This window comes from Cyprinus carpio, chromosome B20, assembly GCF_018340385.1.
Source record: "Cyprinus carpio isolate SPL01 chromosome B20, ASM1834038v1, whole genome shotgun sequence".
In the NCBI taxonomy this organism is placed as follows: Eukaryota; Metazoa; Chordata; class Actinopteri; order Cypriniformes; family Cyprinidae; genus Cyprinus; species Cyprinus carpio.
In genome coordinates, this window is record NC_056616.1 from 18,251,619 (window position 1) to 18,277,807 (window position 26,189).

A 26,189-nucleotide genomic window follows, 5' to 3' on the forward strand; every position below is an offset into this window, starting at 1 on the left:
TGGGTGAAGGATTTTAGAAACAAAATTCATTTTATGACAGCACAGTTCATATTTCAGTATCAGACTTGGTCTTGAAATATAACTCAAGTAGTTTGTCTCTAAATTGTACCCTACTGTGATTCTCTTCTGCAGCTTTGCAGCAGCCTGTTCCTCCAGTGCAGCAGGGGGCACTGTAGATCTGCTCTTCGGGCAACACTCACAGACTTCTGCTGGATGCGTGTAGAGCACGCGCTTGGTGCAGCGATCCATGCTGGATGCCCACTTCCTGTTCGCATCCCTTTCGTCTTCCAGGAGCCAAACGTCTGTCTGCATGTTTGACTCAGCGTGACGGGCCCTAACCAGCCCAGTCCAGTTCAAATGGCCATACAGGCTGCGTTCCACCGACGTATGTGATGTTGAAGCTCACTAACTGGCCGTCCTTCCCTCAGCAACGCCTCGGTGGAAACAGCCAGCATGCCCACTTACGCACTACTCACAACTCTTCCCCTTCTCCCTGGCCAATGGAAGCTCACGAGTTGGAGGGGAAGCGGGCAAAGTGGAGGATGGAAGTGATGGTTTTCTGAACGTTGCAGGAACGTGGGTAGAGCAGGTGCTTGGTGGAGTACGCATAGTTTGGGGTAGGCTTATTGCGCTAACAGAATGCCACATGGAGGGACCGGTGGGCCGTTTGGTGTTGTTAATGTCTTTCTAAAGACACACCAGAAGGGACGGGTGCGGCTTTCGGGGCGGGGCCTAGTGAGGCCATAAAAAGCGTAACGCTGTCAGTAGTGTTACCCGTACGTAATGTGATAGAGATGACAATAGCATTCCGGCATCTCTCCGTCTGTAGCCGAACGGGGGGAGACTTTATCAGTGTAAGTCTACCAGACCCTCCAATTCAGAGATCAAAGAAGAGCCACTACCCCCACTACACCCAGTCCGGATCCAGCACTACTCTTCCGTGGAGGCCGCGGATCAGGCCGTGGGGATGTGCGCCAGGGGTCGTTCACTAACTTGTGAGCAGGTTTCCAGGCATCAAGGCTGACTGGTGTGAGGGCGAGGTGGTCAGGCTGTCAGTGTCCCCCATCCAGAGAGAGCTGCTCTTGGGCAAGAGAGGGAAGAAAGAAGAGTCTGTGCACGTGGCCGGCTTCTTGTGGATTTTCGGCATACAGAGCGTTTATGTCGAATCACATAAGGGGGCTGCATCCAGAATGAACTGATTGCGAATCTGTAGAAAAAGAAAGATCAAAACAAAAACTTCTATAAAAATGAAATATCTATATCTATATTCCAAGCAATACTGTCTTATAGTTATTTAATAGCAGTGGAATAAAGCAATGGATAAAAATGAATATCAAATAGTCAAATTAGAGATGCACAATATACAAATTCTGGGCCAATAATATTAAGGGCTGTAACTATTTCATTTGTTCTGGCTAATAACTGATAAATTGCAATTCTAATCTATTTTGTCTACATGGCATTCACATACATTTCATGTCAGAAAATCTCTCTCTCTCATTCTCTCTCTCTCTCATATCCTCTATAATATATATAAAAAAAAGATTTAATGTCAGTAAATTATTTTTTTTTTTTTAAATATTTGCTAAAAAAATAAAAAAAAAAAAAAAAAAAAAAAAACTTGAGTCAAATGCCATAAGAGAACAAGTCTTTTCCAGCTACCTTGTGAGCCATGGTCTTTTGCTGTCATCCACGATTTGATGGAGCTTCTTTGCGAACACGGTCGAGTCGGAGTTGACCAGTTGCTTGTGAAGCCTCTTGAATTTCACAGAGTCCTCTGCCTCATCATCTGAATGCTCCACAGACTACAGAGAGAAAAACTCAACTTCAGGTATTATATCATCCTCCTATGAACAATAAAATACGTACGAACATCTTTCTACACAGACATCACACGAACAAAAACAGAAAATGATGGACTTTCAACTGGTACAGATCAGCAGATTATGACATGTTTAGGAAGGACTTTTGATATTAAGGACAGAGACTTAACTGCTATATGGAGTTATGTGTTATGGTCATGAACAACCCCCTTAATGTTTTGTTTTTATGGCTCCACCCCCCCCCACACCACTCTCCCCCCCCCCCCCCCAGGATGAAAAAACACTCCCAAAAGTCTTTGTTTTGGAAAATAACGAGATGGGTATGAGTGAGCATTTTGTGGTGGAACAAATCCTTTTCTCTAGTCCGTAAAATGAATAATTCAGATAGGGACTATACTGCTGAGAGCATTTATGGACGGATCACTCCCCCCAAACAAACATCTTAACATAAACTGAACCTCACAGTTAACCAACATAATTTATGATACTGAAACCTCTGATACAACAAAAGATCAAATCCTCTCTTTAATCCCTTCCACCCAGATCCCCAACTTGCAAATTGCAATTTTGAAAAAGTGTCACTTCACACCAAAAAAATTTTGTTCACTGCAAAAGTTCCCCAACCCCCATTATGGGATGACATAATATTTTTTAACTAACAGGATATAATAGGCTCTAACCACAGACGGTTTTAAAAAACCATCAGGAGAGACTGAGCTGCTTTGGACCCATATATCAGTGAATTGGCAATTTGTACCCAACACCACTACACACTTAAGTGTTCCACTAAATCACTGAGGTTGTAGTATGTGCTCTGTTACTGGAAATCTAAAAAAAGTTCAAACCACAGGCACACACAAAATCTCAATGGGTCAACCATAGTCATTGAGTAATCTTTCCTTATCATTCAAGGCCACAATGACCATCATTCAAAAAGAAGAGGAGTCATTGTGAGACAAGCTGGATACACGGCTCATCACACTGCTCAAAACAGCTCAAAGTGTATTCCAAGAAATAGAGCAGAAAAACCCTTTACATAATCAAAGCACCCCATATATAGAAAATAAACGTCTGCGAACAATTCGAGACATTAAGGATTAGGGGCCTGCTCAAATCCATCGCCAACAAGTAACCAAAAAAATCACATTTCAAACACGAGAAGGAAGTGGAAAGTGAAAGAAAAAAAAAGAAGAGAAAGAGAACATAAAAAAAAACAAGAATGCGTGCAAAAAATGTGTCCAGCTGGGCTCCTACCAGGAAGTAGAGTAGGGCCCAGCAAAAACCCCCAAGCTACACACCATCTCATGCCGAGACGAATACAAACTGTATAAACAGTTTTTTGAAGGAAACTGCAATATCTGGAGGGCAGGGGAGTGACTTTGGCAAAAGGCATAGTGAGTTGTGTGTCCGGAAACATTGCGAACGTCTGCCATAATGACCCCTGAACCATGCCTAAACGGTCTTCAGAGGAGAAAGAAAAGGAATGTTGGGCCCAGAGAAGAAAAGGCCTGGTTTGGTTACACTCATTAATATACAGATACAGTCCACACTATGTGAACAACGGCGTAGTAAACAACTGAAACAAGAATCAGCCACCATCGGTGGTAGCCGTTGAGGGGTTCACTATTACTGTACTGCAAGCATGGCGACATGATCCTCATGCCAGGGGAAAAACCCCACTGTGGAGACACAGCAAGCTCTACAGTGTTTCTTAATGAATGTTAAACTTGAGCTAAGCATCAGTGGGATCCCCAGAGAGAGTTGTGCCCATCGGTATTTTTTTTTAACCGTTCGCAGGCAGGGGATGAACAGTTTCCATTTATTAGAAAAGGAGATCATCAACCCAGGGGCCAAGATTCCTCCAGAGATCCCATTTGTCTTATTTCAGACGATGAGATTCAATTTGCACAGCTGATGTGTGGTAGAGGGACGGCAGGAGGGGAAATATGTGTGGGTTTTCAGAAACACCCCCAGGGACAGGAGATACCAGGGGTCTTGTAGAAATACGATTGGCTACCTTGTTTCCCCTCCTTTTGCTATAACATGTGAAAGAGTACAAAGGGAAAATCTCACGAACAAATGTCCGGAGTCCATATTTCACCCCAATTAAAAGGGAATACAAATTAACTACATTTATGAAAATTAAAATCTTTTTAAGGCTGTTCAGAATGTTTTTTTTCCATTAAAAAAAAATCATTGTAATGTGGCTTATTTAATTTCAAAAAAAATTGGATTGTGCAAAATCAACTAAATAAAAAATAAATTATTATTTCCACTGCCGTTTGTAACATATGTGTTACAACCACAAAAGTCGGGAATCTGTATGAATTGGTGATATGAGCACGTCCCACTATGAGATGTTAATCATCACGTGGCGCCAAACATGTCTGGTTGGAGTCGGGGTTGCTTTTCTCTTTACTGTTCTCATCGGTCTGATTGTCAGTGTTTCTTCTAACAGTTGGTAATTCTTTCTATTCAAAATCGCGGATTCTCGATTTCTAAAAATAAACTCGTGGCAAAAAACTTTAAATTAAAATTATTTAATAACTATTCTCAAAAAGAATTGCCCAAGGGGCCTAATATGAATGTGCATCTGTTAAGGAAAATCTAAAGTTCCAACCCCCAAACATGCACCACACAAACTCTCAATGTGTTCACCATAGCCATTGAGTAATCTGTGAAATCCCCATGTGTTGTGGCAAACGTTAAATTCAAAGGTAAATTTCGACTAAAATCTGAAAAAAATCGCACAGCCTAATCATATGTAACAGTATTATCTATATATATATATACTATATATATCTCATATAGCTGATCTATATATACTATATCTATATAAGTATTAGATAGATAGGATAGTTGGGAAGAATTTATATGTATGTATTTATATAGGATATGCATATTTCTACAGAGATTTTTTTTTTTTCTTTCTTGAACAAGAGGGCTTCACCACACAACACAACAGCAGTTTTATCATCTCTCTTCCCCTCCCATTATCAGAGGTCAGTTAAAAACCAGGTCTTCAATTTCCTCTAATTGAATCCTTGTGGACCGATGGGAAAATGACCACTGACCACACACTACAAACAACAAAAGTATGCATCAGAAAGGTTTAGGAAGGGGCAGTGACTCCTATCAGCGGACACAAGGCTTTGCTAGGCGGAGTGAGTCATTCTGTCGCTTTAAGCGCTGAGCGAAGTCAGTGCTGTGGTTTGTTAACATCAAAAAGCATTGCAAAAAACAGCTTAGCTGTTGACCAATTAGAAAAGGAGGTGCAGTTTACTTCCAGAGGCTGAAAAGCTTGCTCAGAGTTTCCATGATAACTATGTGTATATTTGTGCACTGGCAGCTTATTTCTCCAAGAGGGCAAACCCTAAATCCACTCAGTTACCCAGACCTTTTCAAGGCTCCTTCATGCTATGCTTGGGGACGCGCCTGTGCACAGGCGCATATATACAGTCTACACAAAACATGCTCTTGTAAGTCGTAACTAGAGCCTATCCAACTGTTGTTCTCAAAGCAGAGAAAAGGCCAGGTGGGCACAGCAAATGGCACATCTCACTCTTCAGTTAAGACGCTCACTTATGACCTCATCGACCAGGGGATGTTTAGTGTGCCAGGCAATCCTCATGCCAGTAGTGAGAAATGACCATCAGCACTAAGGTTTTTTACAGTGCCAGATGCTCCATTACAGCTGAGGCATTACAACATCATTGTCCTTCATTCAAACCACGTATGGCACTATCACGACTTTCACGATCACTGCTTGTATTGATTTAGAATTTCTGGTGCACTCATAGTAAATTACTCATTAAAGGTAATGAATCGTTACTGTAAAAATTATGTCATGAGATGATAGGACGACTCCAGTCAAACCAGTAATCTAATGAAAGCCATGTATAGATCAAGACCAGCACAATACTGACTCATGACTGACTATCATTGCACATTTGCATAGTGAAATTCAGAAAACTGAGAAGCATGATATTATTCATGCCACTATGTACCACTAAAAGACTAATCATGGCATAAACACATACTGATTGTCACCTACATACTTAATTGTATGCGTAACGATACAAAGCTTTAAGAGTCCTACAGTTTCTAACAAATGAAAGTGTCCTGGTTCAATGTGGTTAGTAGCAAGGAGGATGAACTGGGCTGTTGACCGTAAGGACTGCCACTAGCCCTGAGGTTAGAAACCACAATGTCACTAGTGTGGTCGGCAGAAATTTACCTATATAGACACACACACAAGACATCATTCAGTACTAGCTGAGAGACATTACTAACACTTACTGCTGGGGGGAAAATAAACTTTGATGTGACTGAATGAGGTTATGTTGGTAAACGCCCTATATACACTCAGGTCTTACAGTCTGGGTGGTTTAGTAAAGTACTTACATTGTAGACGGAGGAGAGGTTTAACAGTGGGACTGGATCCATCAAGTCCACTCTGCTGTGTCTGTACTGCTGCTCAACTGTCTGTTCCTCTCATATTCCTTTAACTATGGAGAACAAAAGGTCAAAGAGAGCCGCCCCCCTCTCCCTTACACTCACACACCCTATCTGTTACAGAAATGGAGTCAGAGAACACCCCATATAACCACGTAAAGACAACGCACACAAACACACACAAAGCTTTCACCAGTCACCAGCTAAATACATTAAAAAAGACACAAAGGGAACGTCATGTCCATTCAATTTGAGATTGTTTTTAATGTATATTTTTGTTGTGTGTTTTTATATAACTACTCTTCAAAAGTTTGGGTTTCTGAATGTCAGAAAACATTGGGAACGATTTCTGAAGGATCACATGACACTGAAAAACTGGAGTAATGCTCCTGCTGAAAATTGCTTTACTTTACCATCACAGGAATAATTATATCTATAAAAAATATAGATATACCACCAATATTATTGTTATTGGTTTATTTTTTATTAAATAAATGCTTAGTGAGCAAAAGAGATTTTACGACTATTATAACGAGAAAAAAAAACAGACACAAACTTATGAATGGTTGTGTATTTATAGGCTTTTGTACATATTTAAAATTAATTAGTTACTTTAATTTGTATATTTATTTAATTTATTCTGTGTATATATTAATAATATAATTTATTAAAATGTATTTTATTAAAATTAGGTTTTTTAGGTTAAAATGTTTCTACACACCCTTGTGTCACTCCAATTTCCATTCCACCGGAACAAGATCAAAGCTGCTCTTTTTCATACAATAAAAATGCATAATGACCCATTGACTGATCCTGGGTCCATTTTCATGCTACACTATGCACCACTAGACTAGTCTATCTAAAACTCTTTAAAAAATTTGATAAATAAACAATTTAAAGGATGCATGACGTCCCTGGACACACAAAGAAACATCCCACAAAAAGACAAAGAACACAGGGACAAGAAAAGCAACATTAATTTGGATTTGGAAAAAAAAACATTTGCATTCATTTGCATTTAAACAAACACAAGAGGACAGACACGTTTCATGCATGCTTACAGCATGTATGATGATGGCAACTATCCACAAAGGCTTAGCATTGATTCAAACTTTAGATCCAATCAATCAAAACCGCTCATTACATAAATCAACTACAAAGCCAAAGGAGAAAAAAACTAGAAGCAGAAGAGACTTTAAAGAACGTAGAAAACCCAGTTGGTTAAAGGAATCAATGTCAGCCTTGTGGAGAGAGAGGAAGCCACATTCTACAATCATCCATTAGGTTCATTATCAGATGATAATTAATCATTATCATGTTCTCAAAACAAAATGACAGAGGGGAAAAAGAGACCTACTATAACCCAACACACCTAAACAGTAAAAAAAAGAACAGAAGAAACCTATCCAACCAATCCCAGCTAACCCGACGTCAGAAATTAAACACCAAAGACCCTCCTTCATCTCAACAAAAGAAATCTACTGCAGACTCTCAGATGCAGGGTCAGTACGCATGTATTTTATATGTATGTAAGTGTGTGCATGTGCGTTTGGAGGAAGAAAGGAGCAGGGGGCATCAGTCTAGGTAAGTTAGGTTAGTAAACATGAAGGTAGCCAGGAAAGCTCATTTGTGTTATTTTTTGGGGATGATGGGGCGTTGTTTACCCCGTGCCAGCCGCCTCCTCCACTGTGATCATCTTCTCTTTTTCACCATCATCATTAGCTGGATCCGTTCTTCATCACTCATAGTTTGTCTCACTGGCCACATAGCCAATGTCCTCTCCTGAAATCAGGCAATAATATCTGATAACAGTGGTGCCATAAATTCATTTTTGTAGGAAAAATAAAAAACTGGTCCAGTTTTACTCATTCTAGAGTAAACAAACAGTAATCAAAAATTTCTGACAACAGTAAACTGGTGTGGTGTGTGAGTGGTGCTCATTTCTGGTGATTTTTTTCTTCCATTCACATTCCTATGAGTGGCCTATCTTTTCTCTCATATGCGGTCTCTGAACAATAAAAACAAGTGAGCGAAGAGTTATGAAGGGGAGGAGTGAGTTTTGTTTTCCATTACCTTTTGAAAGTTTGCCTTGTGACCCCTTTCTGTGACTTTCGAAAGTTCTGCCAGAAGGATTTGTTTTTCTTTTTGTTGTCCCATTTTCCTGGGAAAATCCATTATTTCAAAATAATGTTTTGGTATTTGGTATAAAACCAAATAATTCCAATAACATTTCCTCAAAACACCAAGAGATTATCATAATTATAGTTTTCACAAACCTGATCCATCTTCAGAGCTGGATTTGTGCAGAGGGATTCTAATGAAAAACAGAGGAAAAAAGGCAAATTAGGACGTTTAATACAACACTTCAATATTTCAGGCACTGATTATTACATTCTCATATTATAGTCTTATTTGCTACTGACGGGATATATAAAAATGTCTATGATTTGAGGCAGCAGAGGGCAGTGTGGTGCTGTTCACAGAGCACATGTCAGGCTCCTGAGCTCACAGGGCACAGATGAGATGCTCTGGAGATGCAGCAAAAACAAGATGAGGAAGACAGAAAGTGAGAGAGGGAGAAAAAGGGAACAGGAGCCACCACAGGACAGACACTGCCTGTTTATATTTCTACTTCGTTCCTCTGAGGCACAGTGCCCTTGGAAAATACCAAAATAACAAAAATCTAACACACACACACATCAGAGCTCATTTATGGAGTCAAAAGGATAAACATACAAGACCCCTCAGATATCATATGAAGCTGAGAAAATAAAATTTGGTCTGATTGCATCCTACTCTAATACAGACACATCACCTTTGAAACTCATATACTTCTAATATATTCTTCTATACTATTTTTCAAAATCAGTCAGGCAATGGGTTACCTGAGCAACTAATCGTGATGGACAAAATACATTCATTGGAATGTGTGTTTGTGTCCAATTAATGTATTTATTACATTTTATTATTACAAAAAATGCATGAACACGTTTAACAATCTGGAGTCTTTGTTTTCATCTCTTATACGCGCCAAGGCTGCATTTATTTGATCAAAAATACAAAACAGCAATATTGTGAAATGCTGCATACAAGTTAAAAAAAAAACATTTTCTGCTTTAATATATATCAAAACTAAATTTTGTCCTGTGATGGCAAAGCTATATTTTCAGCTGGCACTGTTCCTGTCTTCACGTCACATGATCTGTCAGAAATCAATCAATACTATTATTAATGTTGAAAACAGTTGTTACATTTTTGTTTTCTGACCCAAAACATTTGAACAGTAGTGTGTGTATGGATATAAACAGCCTAACTTAAAAATAAAACCATATCTAGCCATATTTTTTCATACAGAACAACTGGACATGCTATCGTCATTTGGGAAAATATCCCGTGTTTACATTCCCATTGGTCATGTGATGTAGATCATGTTGACTTTTTCATATAGTAGGTTGTAAAATGTTGTGTGAAACTGGGCCATGTGTTTACTGCCAGTGAGAGGAAACATCTGAACTGAGCCGACTGTCAACAAAACCCAAAACACAGAGGGAGAAGAAAACATTCTGCCTCAAACGAGTGTTTGTTCTGCAGATGAGGACTTGCACGCAAGTATGCAAGGGTATGTGTTGTGGTTTTCTCTTATTGGGGTAGTGGATTAAGAAAACAATCTCAGTCTAGTCTGCACTAAAGTAAACTCTGACACCGGCATGTAAGCATACACTAACACACAGTTGCGTGCACCTATGAACTCCGGTCTGGTTTTCTCCACAGGAAGACAGTGTTTTTACCAGTCACTCGAGCTTAAATCATTATGGTTGCATGCGTGTACGCTGTCCATGTGCCATCTATGTAATTATATGACATACTCACTGCTAAAGCTATCAGTATCTACACACACTCAAAAGGACAGTGTGTGTGTGTGTGTGTGTGTGTGTGTTTGTGTGTGTTTAGTGTCAGGTCAGATGTTACAAGTCATTACAAGGGCTGTGAAAATGTGCTTGTGTTAAAGAGACAGATTCTTGCATATTTCAGGACGTCCACTGCACTCTGACCAAATAAAGACGTCAATGCTGCTCTTTTACCCAAGTGTGTGTTTGAGACACAAGGCATGACGGAGGCCTCCCTGAATTATCATATCATTATGCTGCCATGGCAAACTTTCTCTGTTTAACCTTTCATTCACCCCGCACAGAATCCAAGGGGAGTCTCCTGCTTGTATGCTAACTGCATCTAACGTTAAAGGCCCCATTGAAGAGCAGCTCAGTAAATTAGGCTCCATTCAGGAGTTCTGCCATTCACAGAGCTGTATGTGTGTGAGCACAGTGTGACCAGCATACAATACAAGCAAGTTACAGTCCGTCAATTCCTTTTTTATTTTGCAGGGTGTCTTGTGTCTTTACTGGTGTGTGTCTAGCAGAATATAAGCCCTGCTGGCTGCATTCCTTCACTGCGAGTAACTGTCATGTCCACCTTCTCCCAACACAGGAATCCTTGGCTTGCTGAGATTGTTATTCAGAGAATGTGATGGAAGAACACTTCACTCTGAAATATTTACTTTCTCCACACGATTCAACTGTGTTCTTCAATTTAATATGAGTCATGTTTGGGATGGACAACTGCATTTACTAAAAGTTGTTTGGGTTGAATCATGTCTTGTAACCATAGTAACAGACAATAACTACATCTATGAAGATTTAATTTGTAGTTTTTTGTCAATTTGAAACCATTATGGGCAGCATCTGCTGGTTTCAACCACTCAGACATGCAATTAAAAAGTCTGATTCAACCTACTTTATTGTTTTGATTTCCTCTTCAACTACATAAACCTCTATGTTTGACCAATTTTAATAACCTGAGAGAGAGCCCTAATACTGAACAAAACCATATATAGTTTATTTTTTATTTTTTTTAATCAGACAACTGTGTTCTGTTGCTGTGATTGTAGCTACTTTACCTTATGTCTTTGCATGACTGTTATCAGAATTATCAGAACTGGCCTTCCAAAGTGTGAGATCAGTCAAATTACTATGCCAACATGTTTTTCTCTATTGATTTAAGAGGAACATCATGTAGTTCTCATCAGTCATGCATCACTACAGTGATGTATGTTCACTGTACTTTCAGTGCTGGGAGTGGTCTGACTTCCTCTTTCCTCTAGTCAAACTGCTGATGAAGAGGAACACTGCTATCCCAGGGTGCAACTGGTGTCCTGCGATTGGTTGGTTTGCTTCCTTACACCTGGCTTTGGAGTTCAGAACACGTATATGATTGAGCACAAAAACACATACACAAAGATCGCAAAGGAAGCGTCCAGGAAATGACCTTCACTAGAGGTCACGGTAAATGGAGCTTGAGGGATTTCCTTAAAGCCACACACTCAAACACATACATTTTCTCTGTACCCTGTTACATTTCTACCACCTTACTATAAAAATGAAAGAATTTAATTCAGGAAAAGGTAGGTTAAAGCTACTTAAAGCTGATTTGGTTTTCTTATCATTAATGTAGTCCATTTTATATAACAGTGTTGTTATATCATAGCTTATTTTTTTTTGTGTGGAACAAGTGATATATTCTTTATATTCTTTGTTTAATAGAAAGTTTTTTTTTTTTTTTTTGAAAAACAAACCAAGTAGCATGTATTTGGAGGAAGACTCTGCCAACATAAGAATGAAGGGGCTTCTAAACTCTCTCTTACTGTCATTGGGTTCTCTGCTGTTCAGCGTGAAACAGCTTTTCTGGAGGTCAAAGCTTCTTCTAATCATACAGACAGGAAGTCCGGGTAGTCTGGCAAAGACTGTTTTGTCCGCTATGGCACTGTGCTGATAATGTCACAGACAGTTCTTAAGAATAGGATATCAAAAAATCATATTGCGATTATGAAAAATATTATGATTACGACTTGAACTGCGATATGGCAAACATCTAAAATATTGCTTCTGTTTAGATATCAAGGGGGAAAGAATAAAATCTGCTCGCACACAAAACTTAAAGTCACAATGAAACGGAAGTACCAACAGATCTTGATTCTATGTATCGGTTGTTGATTGCATTTTGAGATGTGGGCAATGTACTCGAAAGTGAAGGCAGGTGAAAATGAGCTTGCAGGAGTGGATTTAAGCGGACTAAATAAAAAATATTTTGACAAAATGTTTGTTTTTGAAGAAGTCAATGGGCTAAAATGTTATTTGGTTTCCAATGTTATTCAAAATATAGATTTTTTTGTGTTCCGTAAAAAAGTTTTTGGAACAACATAGGGGTGAGAAAATGACCATTTTAATTTTTTTGTTGAACTAACAAATTATATCAATCCAATATCAATCCATTCAAACAAACAGGTTAAAGAGTTAATTCAACTATTGTATCTAAATATAAATATTGAGTGAAAAATTTAAGCTAGCTTTTGTCAATCAAAGCTAGTTTCACAGGCATCACAAAGCAGAGTACCAGTCAAATCTAGCCACATGTGCATAGGACCGCAGAGACACATAAATGATGAAAGATGTGTCAGCTCCATATGTCTTACATTTATCCAAACATACTACTACTCTCCAGAGAGTGTGGATGACAGAGGTAAAACTTAATCTTTCCCACGGCACGTGGACTGTTCATCCCCACCAGGAAAAAACCATCAACACGGACAAGATGCATGGAGACACAGTGCTGTTTGTACACTGACATCATTCATTTAAATTCGTCATCTTCACAAAAACTCTAGTATTCTGAAATTCACGACATGACTAATACATTTTAAATTAAGCAAACTGACCTTTGTCAATTACACAATTGTCGGCACAGATTATGTCATTGTGTTAGATTTAAGCAATAATGCTAAAGAAAGTTCGTTTTCGTCAGCTTGACTAACACCCTTGTGTACTATAAACTCACTGAGTCTCACTTAGGTCTGACTTTTTTTTCTTCATCTCTCTAATCAGCGAGTTTAATCTTAAACATCTAAGAACAATGGACGGAAGGAAGGAAGCCTGGAAGCACCAAGATGTGAAGAAGTAAAATGGAGGAATTCACACCCATGCATACACACACACTTACACTCAGGGGTAGATGGGGGATGGAGAGCAGATCTGATGTGTGTGATCATATATCTGAGAGGTCAGCAGTCACATTCAATTCAGACAGCCTGCAAACTGTCCTTTAGGTTTGGGTAAACCATTAAGCTGATGGTTTATATATTAAAAACTATCCTAGGTTCATTCGTTTTGTTTACCTTTGTATAAGTAAGACACAACCAGTTACTAAACATTACTAAATTGAATGAGATTTTCTTACTTTCTCTCAGTCTCTGGCGTGGACACCTCACTGCTGATGCCGAACGATTCCTGTGGACACAGACAACACTGCAGTTAATTACTGCAATTACAAAACACACTGATTTTAATCACTGATGATGACACACAAATCAGTGTAATCTGAGCATGACGTCTGCTGATTTATCACTGAGGCATTGTGAATGATAGCGTGTTGTGTTGTAACAGTGAGTTACGGTGATGAGTGCAGCTGTGCGAATGTCTGAAAACAGATATGCACAGCATTGTGGGTCGACTGACCTGGATGTCTGAGCGTAGCTGTGAAGAGTTGAAGCTGGTGTCTGCTTTTTCTTTTTAATGAAAAATAAAAATGGTGGGTTTGGGTTAGGGACAAGGACAAACAAACAGTGAGTGACGCACATATGTATGGAGCTTGTCTTGTGATCAAGAAAGCCACACCCTCTGACCCCTATGCACAAATCACCTGAGGCACACTGAACCCGCTGGCCCTGTGCAGCTGCACAAGAGAGCAAAAAAACAACAACAAAAAAAAAACTTCACATGTGGAATGAGCTAAACCTACTGGAAATACAGCACATATGAACCCTGATAAAAACCAACACTGTCAATCAGCACCTTACCATACAAGCAACAGTCAAAATATAACACCAAAATAATCTCAGGGCTGGAAAGCACTGATATGCATCTTAATCAGGTTCACTGAAATCTGAGAGATATCTTTTGGGCACAATTAATTTTAGTCTAAGTTTAAATGTAGTTTTTCTTATGCCAAAGCAAATTAAATATTTTATATAATTTTAATATTTAATACATTTTACTTGGAATACAAAAGGCAAAACTGTGTGACATGTATTTTAATGTATTATACATTCTGATTTATTTATCAGTTACACATGACAAAATAAACTAAAACCAAAAGATTACAAAACAACATTTAAATAGTTCTTATATGTAATCAGACATGCATTGCATCTTGGATGGAAAAAAAATGTTGTCAACCGTCTTAAGTTCAAATTCAAATATTTTTAGAGGGGTAACAAGTAAATCAAGAAGAACTTGCTCTTCACAAGTAACCTCATTGTGTAGGAATATTGCCTGTTTTGTTTGCTTTTTAACTGGCCATGGTGTTGAAGCGACAGGTCTGGTAGGTGTCCGGCCACAATGGCCTAGTCAAGCAGTCAGGGTTGAGTTGGTTCAACCATTTTTTTTTATTAGCAACCCTGTAGAATTGCATGTTTTTTCAGCCTTTCTGAAACCCTCAGTGGAGACTGATGCAAACATCTATTTTGTTCCCAGTTCACACTCTGTATCACTACTTGCAAATTCTCACTACTCACTTCTCAAAACCCCGACTTCTGCTCGTGCAATGACCTCCACATATCTGTGTTGGTGTGAAAGTGTGCATCAGCAGTTTTTTCTAAACAACAACAAAAAAAACTAATAGCGTCAGGGCTTCTATAAAATGCACTCTGTTGTGCGATTTGGAGATTCTTAGTTTAGTAAAAACTTATCTTGCCTTATAAATAAACTAAAATAAAAAAATCTGATAATGTAGTTTAAAAGGAGAATCAGCAAAGGCTGCTGAATATAGTTATTAAATATCATTATGACAGAACGTTGATAGAGATATACTATGTTTGGATGACAAAAAGCCCTCTAACACAAGTGGTGGACAGCACAGTGGAAAATTTGTGTCCAGACCCTCAGTTATCACAGTAGTAATCTTCAAGCCTCTTTTCCTGCAAGCAAAGCATTTTCATCAGAGAGAAGCACTGTTTTTAGGTCAGGATGGCTGTTGGTGTGTGTTTTGTCTCTATGCCACTCCATCCGTCTGCTTTAGCACTCAATGGTGTGTTGGTAAAGTCCGGAAGCTTCTAAGTAGTAAATCAGACGTTGTGCTGTAAAAGTGGAGCCATCCAGGACAGAAAGAAGAATTCACTCACTCTCTCTCTCACACACACACACAGCTGACACCAGGGGTCCACACACACACACACACACACACACAGTGTGCCCACAGTTGAAGTTATTCCCATAAGAACACACACTGGCCAAAGTAAACACACACACACACACAGGTCTGTGTTCTGTATCATCAGCAGCAGGGCATCAACTGCCCCATACCCGCTGGGCACATGCTCCCATTGGCACACACGGAATCATCTGTACACACTACTGCTGGCAGTGTCATCCAAAACACATATCCACACAAAGAGATGTTCTGTGTCTGTGTGTACTCACTCACACAGACACACACTCACAGCCTTCACAACAACCCGTGTAATAGTACAGATCTACATTAAACAGACACTGCACCTCTTGACATAGTTTAGTTTAATTTGTGTCAATATTTATACCGCTATATGGGACATGTTTAAGTGTAGAGCTAAAAGACAACCACTTAATGACTGGCTATATAAAGTTCATTGTGAAGTCCAGCAGCTTGTGGTTGATGAGCGACGGTGTGTCTGTGACTGTATGTGCATGACTGGATTTGGCCCTATGCATGCTGAGGATGGATGTGGCTTAATAGCCAGCACACTGTCACTACTGTACACACCTACACCCATATATACAGATCAACCGAGTGCACACTCACCAAAAAAAAAAAGAAAAGAAAAATACATAGTTACGAGATGTTGAAGCATGATAATGCAGCCACTCCCTGAACTAAAAATTAATTTGACAGAACATATTCAAGCCCTTTACAGATGTTAAGCAACAATGGAGGGATTTAGAAGGGAGATTGTGATTCCTATTAAAAGAAAGAGACTTTAAAACAATACCATCAGTCCAAGTCCATCAGAAGTGGCAATAATGTATTTATTATTAGTATTTATCATTAACATCTTCAATATAAACAGCAGGCTGCAAGTTTTTGGGAAAAAATTTGAGATTTTTCCAATAAACCTTTTCTCTCATTTTGATGAGGGAAATTTTTTTATGGTTGTTTGTAGGACTGCACAGTATGCCATTATATTTACCATTTACCAATATACTATAAAAAAAATTTACTACTATAATTATAATAAAAAAAAAAAAAGAAAGAAATTATAAATTACAATTAAACTAAATTAATAATTTATAACTTATATTTATATATATTTTTTTTTTACATATTTCATTGCATTATTACTACTACTACGAAATAAAAATAACTATTATTACTGTAATATTTCACTGTAAAATTTAAAATAGTATTTCACAAAATAACAATAAAATATTAACTATCAAGCTTTTATTTTGTGGTTTATTTTGGGTTCATGTGGAACATCTTTTGCTCTGACACCGCAACACTGAAAACACAAAATCAAGAATAGTGTCTTTACAAAGCTGTAGTGTGATTTTTTTTTTTTTTTTTTTTTTGAATGACAGCCTTTGCAAATTGATAATTGCAATGAGCCAAATCGTTATTTTGATTTATTTTGATTTATTTTGATTAATCGTGTAGCTGTTATAACTTACGCCCTTGACAAGTAAAATGAGGCAAAATTCTTCAATGTCTCATGGAAATTTTCCATTTGTTCCAAATCCAAAATCTTGCATGCTCCACTTTTTGTGCTTGGAGTATGGTTATTTAGCTTAGCACCATGCTAATGTCAAACTCTACTGGAAACAGCTAAGCATCTAACAGCTAAATAAAGCAGCTTCCACAGCAGAGCCTTTCAAATCAGTCACTTCCACAACAGTTAGGCATGCAGCCTTAAAAGGTAGCTGACCAATGCAGGCAGATAGATCGCTGCAAACATTTTGGAATAGCAATTTTGTCAGAAAAAGAGATATAGAGACAGGCAGAGATGTGGCGTGATGGCTGGTGCAGCAGCATTGGGCTAATAAACAAACTGAAGGAGGCTAATGAGGTGTTTTACACAAATTCATACAAAGTCCCAGTGTGCAGGGCAGGACACACACAGTCAGGCTGGCAGCAAAAACGCCTGTATGGGTGGATGCGGTCGGCTCATGGGGAGAGTCTTGGCTCCTACTACCCAATCAGGAGAGACGCTTGGTTGAGAAACAGCTAGAGAAAGTGTCCTTGTAGAACCAGACTAACCATTCCTACTGCTCTAACACAAACAAAACACACACATATACACACTCGCAGTGTGTGACGCTTTGTGAGTTCACTATTCCAGTATTCCAGCTGTGTGGTTTCTACCTGAAAACATCAGTCAGAGAGAGGGAAAAACACTGTTTCTCATGCTGGAGTAAACATTTTTAAAACAGTTAAGTATTTTATGTCAGTGTCATGAAAGACCTGTGGGCAACACCTAAATTATCTTTGTGTGTCAGCTGCCAATTAGTGTGCGTGTATGTGGGTTCCCCTCAAACAAAGGTTCACTTCCATAACATAACCTACTTTCACACCAACAGGAATTAAACCAAAATGCCACAACATGCCTTTGAGTAAACCACCACAACAAGCCTGAGCCTGAGAAAGAGAAAGACAGAAGAGCTAAAAATCATTAAAGCAAAGGGTATGCCTAAAATTACTCTAAAGAGCAATTACAGAATTAATATGTTAAAGTAGAACTCCCCAAACCATCTCAACCAAGTGTTGTGGAGTAACTCCCACTAGATCAGCCACATGCATTTTGACTTAAGAAATTGCTATTATATAAACAATATATTAGTAAATATGCAATACAGTCATATATAAATTAATAAATACTTGTTATAAATAATTTTAAAAAGAAGAGAAGCCATTCAGCCTGATGTTTTCTGTTATTATTCCACCTTCAAAACTGATACTCAAGCTAAAACCCAATAACACAAACAGCTTTCCACAGCGGCATTGTGTGGTTGATAGAGACTCTCTGTCTGGCAAATGGAATAAAGGAGAGTGTCTCTGTATGAACAGCTATGAAGACAAATTACAAAATAGCAACATGGCTAGCTTGTTCTATGTAAAATGTGGGGTTTATCTATTCAACACACTGAGTAGAGGATGTTTTCCTAACTCTTTGTCATCAGGGTAGCTCTTATAAAAGCAAAGCAAGATAGAGAGGAAGAGTGCTGAGCAAATGTGGAAGCCTGAACCAGCTCTGTCAGCTCTGTGGAGATATCTGAGGAAATGAAACAGAAATCAAACCTCAAATCGGACTCGGGAATGTCTAGGGCATTTGAGAGTGCCTCAGACTAAACCAGAGAATAGAAATAGAGAAGAGAAAGTAACAGACCGCTTCAAATAGCACACAGACTTCACCTCTGTTAGAAAGGAAGATGTCAGCTGGCAGTGAAGGGGAAACCATGGGCCTCATTTGATGCTGTTCAGGATACAAGTCCTTCACTGTGGATTCCTGCATGTGCTCAGAGATTCATTCTGTCCAAGTATGAATAGACCCCAACATTCGTGCCTCACTCACAATAGCCTTCAGTGTTGCCTCTGGTTAAACCGGTGACCTTTCTCCTCTTTTGGGTTGAGGGGAGAAAGCCAAGGCCCCATTGCCAGCTTGGCCTCTAAAACAGGGTTACGTGCCTTTGGGAGAGAGGTCAGCCGGGTGACAGTGTTTATGGAAATTAGTGAGAGGATATGAGGAGGACGAAAAGGATCAGAAAGAATAATGAGAAGACTGAAAGACAATGATAGGGAGTACTAGAATTTTGACTTTTCCAAGTGCCAAAAAAATTCAAAGGTCATGCAAACGTCATGTCTCTCAAGGCGAAGCTGAAATATCAAGCCATTAACGTGGCCTTTAAACCACCAATCCGGAAGAGGATAATCACCTGTTACTGCCCTCAGACTGGACACCAGCCACTCAGCTTGGACAACGAGTATCCCATTTCAGTTTCATAATTTCTATTCTTTCCCAATGGATTTAGCCCAGACAGTGTATAGAAAGGGCTGTGTAAATATGAAAAAATCTTGTGTGTTGTGAAAATGAAACAAATAATAAATAAACAAATAAAAACAGCATATAGTTGTGACAGAAGAATGACAAGTTTTCAAAACCATCTGTGTAACTAAATGAACCAGTTCAACTTGTGTAGACCTGCAGAGCCCCAAAACAAGCATGTTCTTCCCTCACTTGCACATGGAATGCAAAACACCTCCTAAAAAATTCCCACAGTTATCCATATCATTCCTCCTCCCATTAACCGAATCTCCCCCATCCAGCAGGTTCTCCAATGTCCCCATTTCCTTTCCATAATACTCCCGAGAATGGCACAAGACCAGCAACACTAAATACATAAAGAGATGACCTACTTGGCCCACTTGACACTTCCTCCTGCCCCATTAGCCTCAGACCATACCCTCCTTTGACAGTCATTATCCCTCTTCTCAGGATTTGTCACAAAGTCCTTTGATGCATCACACTGACTTTTTCCGAAAGGGGACACCTATTTTTGCACTCAACACCTACTGCATGGGCTTTATCTTACCTTTGTTGGTAGCTATCTTAAGTTTGTGCTAATTAAAGGGGCAGAGATATGGCATTGAAGTAAAGATAAACTTAAATGTTCAATATTCATAAAGCGCACTCTAAAAGAATCCTAGTGTTGAAGAGGCATGAATCGGGATTACTAAACAAACACAGCTGAGTCACAGTGCAGATTTAGGTGGGACGGTACAGCCAGGTTTTGTGCTGTGCTCAGCCCTGTATTAACCAGCTTTAGCTTTAGTACGGTTTACACAGAGCAGGGTGTGGGGTTGGATACTGGATTTGATGAGATGGATAAAACAGAAAAGAACAAATAAAGGAACAGTTCATCTAAAAATGATAATTCTGTCATTTGTCATCTTTTGTTTAAAAAAAAATGTAAGTTTCATATAAGTTTGGAATGACATGGGACGGAGTAGATAAAAAAAAAAAAATGGGATGTTTTACAGTAAAGGCAATGCTAGTTCTTTGCAGTAGCAGTGATGTAGTGATTCTAGACAGTGGTGCACAGTGGAATTCTGTAGTTTATTCCAGAATTCCAAGAGAAAATCCATTGAAACAATTCAACAAAATAGCGTACCTAATGTTCTCCAAACTTTGAGAATGACTGGTTCCTGTCTGAGGCCAGCACCACAGCTGAGCATGACTTTCAGAATGTTTTCTTTCTTTCTCTCAAAATCCCATCACTGGACCGTGCCAACCCCAGCTGCATGTTATAATGTGTCTGGTGGTTTCTTAGCAACATTGGGTGGCCCACTACCCTACATCCCTGAGAACATAGACGCTTTGAGATGCAGACGAGAAACGCAGAGCACTGACAGAACCGCATATGATTGATGAGGTTATAGAGAGTGTGAAGGGGGTTAAGGCATTTGTCTTCATTTTGTAATGGTTTAAGACAAGCGTTTCCTTCTATTAGCTCATAGGTTTACAATGGCCATTCTGTAGCACCAAGTGATGAAAGAAATAAGTGCATTTTGTGATTAGCTGTGCTTGTGGTTCACTGTCCCTGGAACATAGATGGAAGGGAAACTATTGCACTGGTTTATGACTAAAACAACTGTTACTTCAATAACAAGTAGGCCATACAGTGTTAATAGCTTTAGCATTCAATTTCCTTATTTATTAAGGCCAAACCCAAGGGTATAAAACAGTATGTAGGTCAGAGAGTGAAGTTTGTTTTACCCCATAATCAAAAACTATAAATGAGATCTTTTTTAAGAATTGAAACTAAATGCTTTTCAGAAAAGCAAAACAGAAAATGTTTGAGGTTAAGGGCATACTCAGCATTTTTTTAGCTTATGTTGCAGTGGCTGACCATGTGACTAAAGGGCTAAAACTTTTTAAATAAGAAAAAAAACTTGCAAATTCCACCTGACCCAAAAACGTGTTTCACAGTGCTAATGACTGCCAGATAAACTCATCTGGTTTAAATGCCAACGCAGTAAACATGCCAAGATGAATTACATCCATGGTGAAAGTATGTATAAACAATTCTTAAGAATTATCTGGTGACAAGGTGATTTAATTAAATTGTTGGTCATTCTAGAAAAACACATCCACAGCTGTAGAAATGCATGAGTACAATTCAGGCTGTATGTGCTATAAATGTTTGAGGCTGAACTTACCATGTCTAGCTCTTGAGACACTTGCCGCTTACGTAGTTCTTCCATCCGATCGCTGACGTCGCTGAAGTATGTGTTGTAGTACTCTGAATACTCTTGTGCAAGGTCATCTATATTATCCAGAGAGCCATCCTACACAAACAGAGATATGAATGAGAAAAGCTTTGATGGCTTTTCATTTAAAAAGACACAGAATTTTAATCTGATACTTTACAATTAAATTTCATCTCTCATTAATAAGCCTCCCTCCCTTCACAGTCTCAGAAACACAAACAAACACGAGCGGAGCTGTAGGAGAGCTTCATTAAAAACTTGTCACTGGCACACGATTTTAATTAGGATCGCAAGAACGGCGCCAGCCTAAAAGGACTTAACACACTCGGAACACATTGCACACATCTGCTCCGACGAAGCAAACAGTCACACACAAGCTGAACTAAACATCTAACCCTCACATTCCATTATTATCACTCAACACGATACTCTGGGCTGAGACCACAGGATTTTTGCTGGGCTTTTGTGAATTTTTGGGGTTATAATTTCCATGCTACTGGTTTACAGAGTTGTTGTCAGTTTGTTGAGATGTTTTTTTTTGTCACGTATTATGGGCCAAGGATGGACCAATGAGTGGCATGATTTTCCAGAAAAAAAGTTTTAATTTATAATCAAATCATATAAAATATTTTTACAACCAAGTTAACAAAGTTTTTTTTTTTTTTTTGTGGTGGGGCCAGAGAACATTTTTACAAGACAAGTGAATACAAGTTTTTACTTCTGGCTGGGTGGCATTTTTTGTGCAACACATATTCATAAACTCAACACACACAAGCGCAAAAGGCCTCTCTTACTGCCCAGCCCTTATGACCTTCTCTGACCTTTGCAGCTGTCGTGTTGTAAGTGCACATATTCAACTGTGGTGCTGCCTGGCCCTGACTTCAGCGTGAGTGAGTGTGGGTGTATCCTATTTTTCTACAAGCTCGTGACATGCACATAGAGCAAATGACCTCCAGACTGCTGAAAAAAGAACATACAATATCAATGTCTTTTACTCTAAACTAGAGATTAGCTTCTTTCAACTTCTTTAGAAACCTAATAATAACCCAGCAGCTGTAGGTGGCATAGTTTCTTTTCCTAGATGGAAGAGTTTGTTATAGTTAAGAGCATGTTTGTTGTATCTAAGTTTCTAGGCTAGGCTAGATCTCTCCTATTGCTGTACTACATGCGCTTTAAAGTCCTGTTGAATGAAAAGTCAAACACAAAGGCCTTCTTCCTGCTCAGGACCATGCTGACAAACACATATATCCTGTCATTGTGTGTACGGGCCAGAGGTAGGAAGACCAGGGCCTTAAACACAATGGTAACACTGGTAAAACTGGTGCGTATTACAGAAATTGGCTGCGCTTGTAAACTACAATAAAAATCACTTTAGTCTAAGGACATACAACTCATGATAATGCTGTTGAGATCTTTGAAAACTCATTTTTACAGTGTAGTTTGAGTTATAAATAATGTCTTATAAATAATATTCACAGGGTTAAATGTAAAAGGTATTCTCGTTCTCCACAAAATGCCCCTTAATCAATCCATTCCAACAAAACTCCAAACAGATGATTTCAGAATACTGAGACTCCCAATGGAGCGCTGCTGTCTGTGAGAAATTCCAGCTTTTGCATTCCGATCTGCTGGCCTGCAGAGCAACTCCAGCTTTTAGACAAAACATGATGTGAATATGTGATATTTGTTGTTAGATGCATAAAAAAAAAAAAAAAAAAGTCACATCCTCCTTCCTTTAGGATACTTGATAAAGAGAGATAGAACAGCTGAACTAAGACTAAATAAAAACTTTACAACAGCAACTAGTCCACAGGCTTTTTTCTTTTGCCATTAGCCAAGCTTTTTCAAGTACATAGTGTTGGTTGGGATGGTAATGACAGACCAGAGGCTGTGCTTAGCTCTGAGTGATGGGTTGAAGGGCCAAAACCTTCATCCAAAAACTTTTTCCAGTCTTAAACTGGTCTCATAACTTTAGATAATTTTATTATATAGAAAGTAAAGGCTCAAGAAAAAGAAATCAAGAAAAAGGGGATGCATGGAGGAAACCACTTTCTTATTTATAGGAATATAAAAATACATTTTAACTAACTCAAACCTGCAATAGTAGTAACAGTAGTAACAAACCTTAGTAACAGCAACTAAGGAAAAAAATTATATATATATATATATATATATATATATATATATATATATATATATATATTACACACACACACATATATATAATTTTTTTCCTTAGTTGCTTAGTATATTTTTTATATATATAATATATTTAATTTTTTTTCTCTCTCTTCTTTTTTTTTCCCCTTTTTTTTCCCCTTATATATATATATATATATATATATATATATATATATATATATATATATATATATATATATATATAGCCTAAAATATACATTGATACATAACAAGAATATTTCAATGTATACATTTAATATCTTCAACCTTGCTCCTGGGGATCCACTGGCAAACTTAATTTCCATCCTACTTCAGGTCACCCACTCTGTAATTTTTCAAGCCATCCTGAAGACCTTGATTAATCGGTTCTGATGTGTTTGATTAGGCTTGTCGCTAGACTTTGTGGGACAATGGGTCCCCAGGAGCAGGGCTGAAGATAGATATATATATATATATATATATATATATATATATATATATATATATATATATATATATATATATATATATATATATGTATATATAATACATGTATAATATACACGAGGAACAGGCCATCAATCTATCATCTATCTTCAGGCGTAAACTGAGCAGCAGTGGCCTTTGATCTGAATTAGTTCAGCTCCATCTGTATAGCACATGCCTCCCATATTCTTATTATCATTCCAACACATTCCTGGCCTCCGGTGAGGTAATGCTGCAATCCTCTACTTTAAAAGTGAGTGAGTGTGGGTCTGCTGCTTCCAGCTGGGCATTTAACTGATGGACTAATTCAAAGCTCATGCTTCATCTGTCTGTATCTGATCTGTAAGAGGATGAAGGGGACAGAAGATGTTTGCCTCTTACTTGAATGAATCACCACATGAGCTGAGAGCTCTTAAAAGGAATAGAGGGAATGCATCTTGTTTCGCAACATGAATCACTGTTTGAGCACACAAACAGCACCACCCAAACTCTGCTGTCCAGCCCAAAAAGCCAAACATTTAAAACTCCCAAAGCTATATCTCTGTCTGTATCTAGAGCTCTGGAGTAAACCATTTCCAAACACAAATTAATGCAGACCTCTTCATACCATCAGTAAATACTAACCTTAAACCAACACAGACTGTTGCTGTTTCACTATCCTACCTCAACCAGTAATGTGGATCTATCTGAACTTCCTCTTTTAAAGATGGTTAGCCACAAAACCATGTTTTGGGACTGGTACTTGTTTGACAAGAGGAACGTGACATTTATTCACTTGATGGGAAAAAGAAAAAGGAATAGTTCACCCAAAAATAAAGTCTGAACTGTACATGCAAAAACAAATGAGATTTGAAAGCTACAACAGAAAAAAAGAAAACTTTTAAGCTACGTCAGCACAGACTAAAGCTGTCAGCAGGTGTAGTCAGCCAGCTCTTGTGTTTATAATTTCCAGCTGGAACAACACTTATAGACTGATAGTATTACAATAATTCCTAAATTGTTTGCTCTTTTGGCTTGACTCTGGTTGATAAAAGGAAGTGAGATATCAGTCACTGAACAGGAGTTTACACTTAAGTTCTGTAGCTCCTGAGTCTTTTTCACTCACTGTTGACTCCTCAAAAGTATACAACACCTAATTACAGTTCAGTTCTCTAGAATCTGCTAACTTCAACACTACTCGAGGTCCTGAGCCACCCACAACATAAACCAAACTCAACATGTTGTGTAATGACATGCAACAACATTCTTTCTCGAGAACGTCTGTTTCCAGGACAGGGGCAGAAACGAGAGGAACAGGTCACAATAACTGGAAGAGAGAAAGATTCCACATTATGCAATCGAACCTCAACTTTTTACAATAAAATGCACTAAATATGAGAAGCTGTCTGTTCACAGAAGCCAACTGCAAATTCACACTTCCCTCAGATGAAACTGCCGTTCTGTAAAGCCACAAATCTTTGATGTGGCCATCGTAACAAATGTAATGTTATGCCTGGTATGAGGTAGAGAAAGAAAATCAAGGAAAGAAAAGAGTGAGTAAAATACTGAGAAAGAAAATCTAAGGGTGAGATGCATTTCTCCCGAACTCAAGCTAACTGATTACTCTACATTCCTTTCAGTTGCTCAGCCCACCTGCTCCAAAACAGCATTATGGGACACAAAAGTCCTTAGAGGGTTAAGGTGTATTTGATTACACTTTTACACAAATCAGAAAGAAAACACTGACTTCAAGCCATTTGTAGATTCTTCCTATGACTTACGGCTGAGCTTCGCAAAAACAATGCAAGATTAGGATATTTCCCCTGCTGGCTCTTTTACAGAGAGAGGAAACAGTTTTTTTTAGGCAAAACCTTTCATTTCTTCAAAGGCCTAAACCAAAACTCAAATGCATTCATACAGAGAATCCATTGTGAAATAAGC

General features: G+C 38.5%; 1 pseudogene; it reads right to left on the reverse strand.

The window, feature by feature from the left end:
- Positions 1-26,189, reverse strand: part of LOC109050174 — a 220,867-nt pseudogene that overhangs the window by 13,241 nt on the left and 181,437 nt on the right.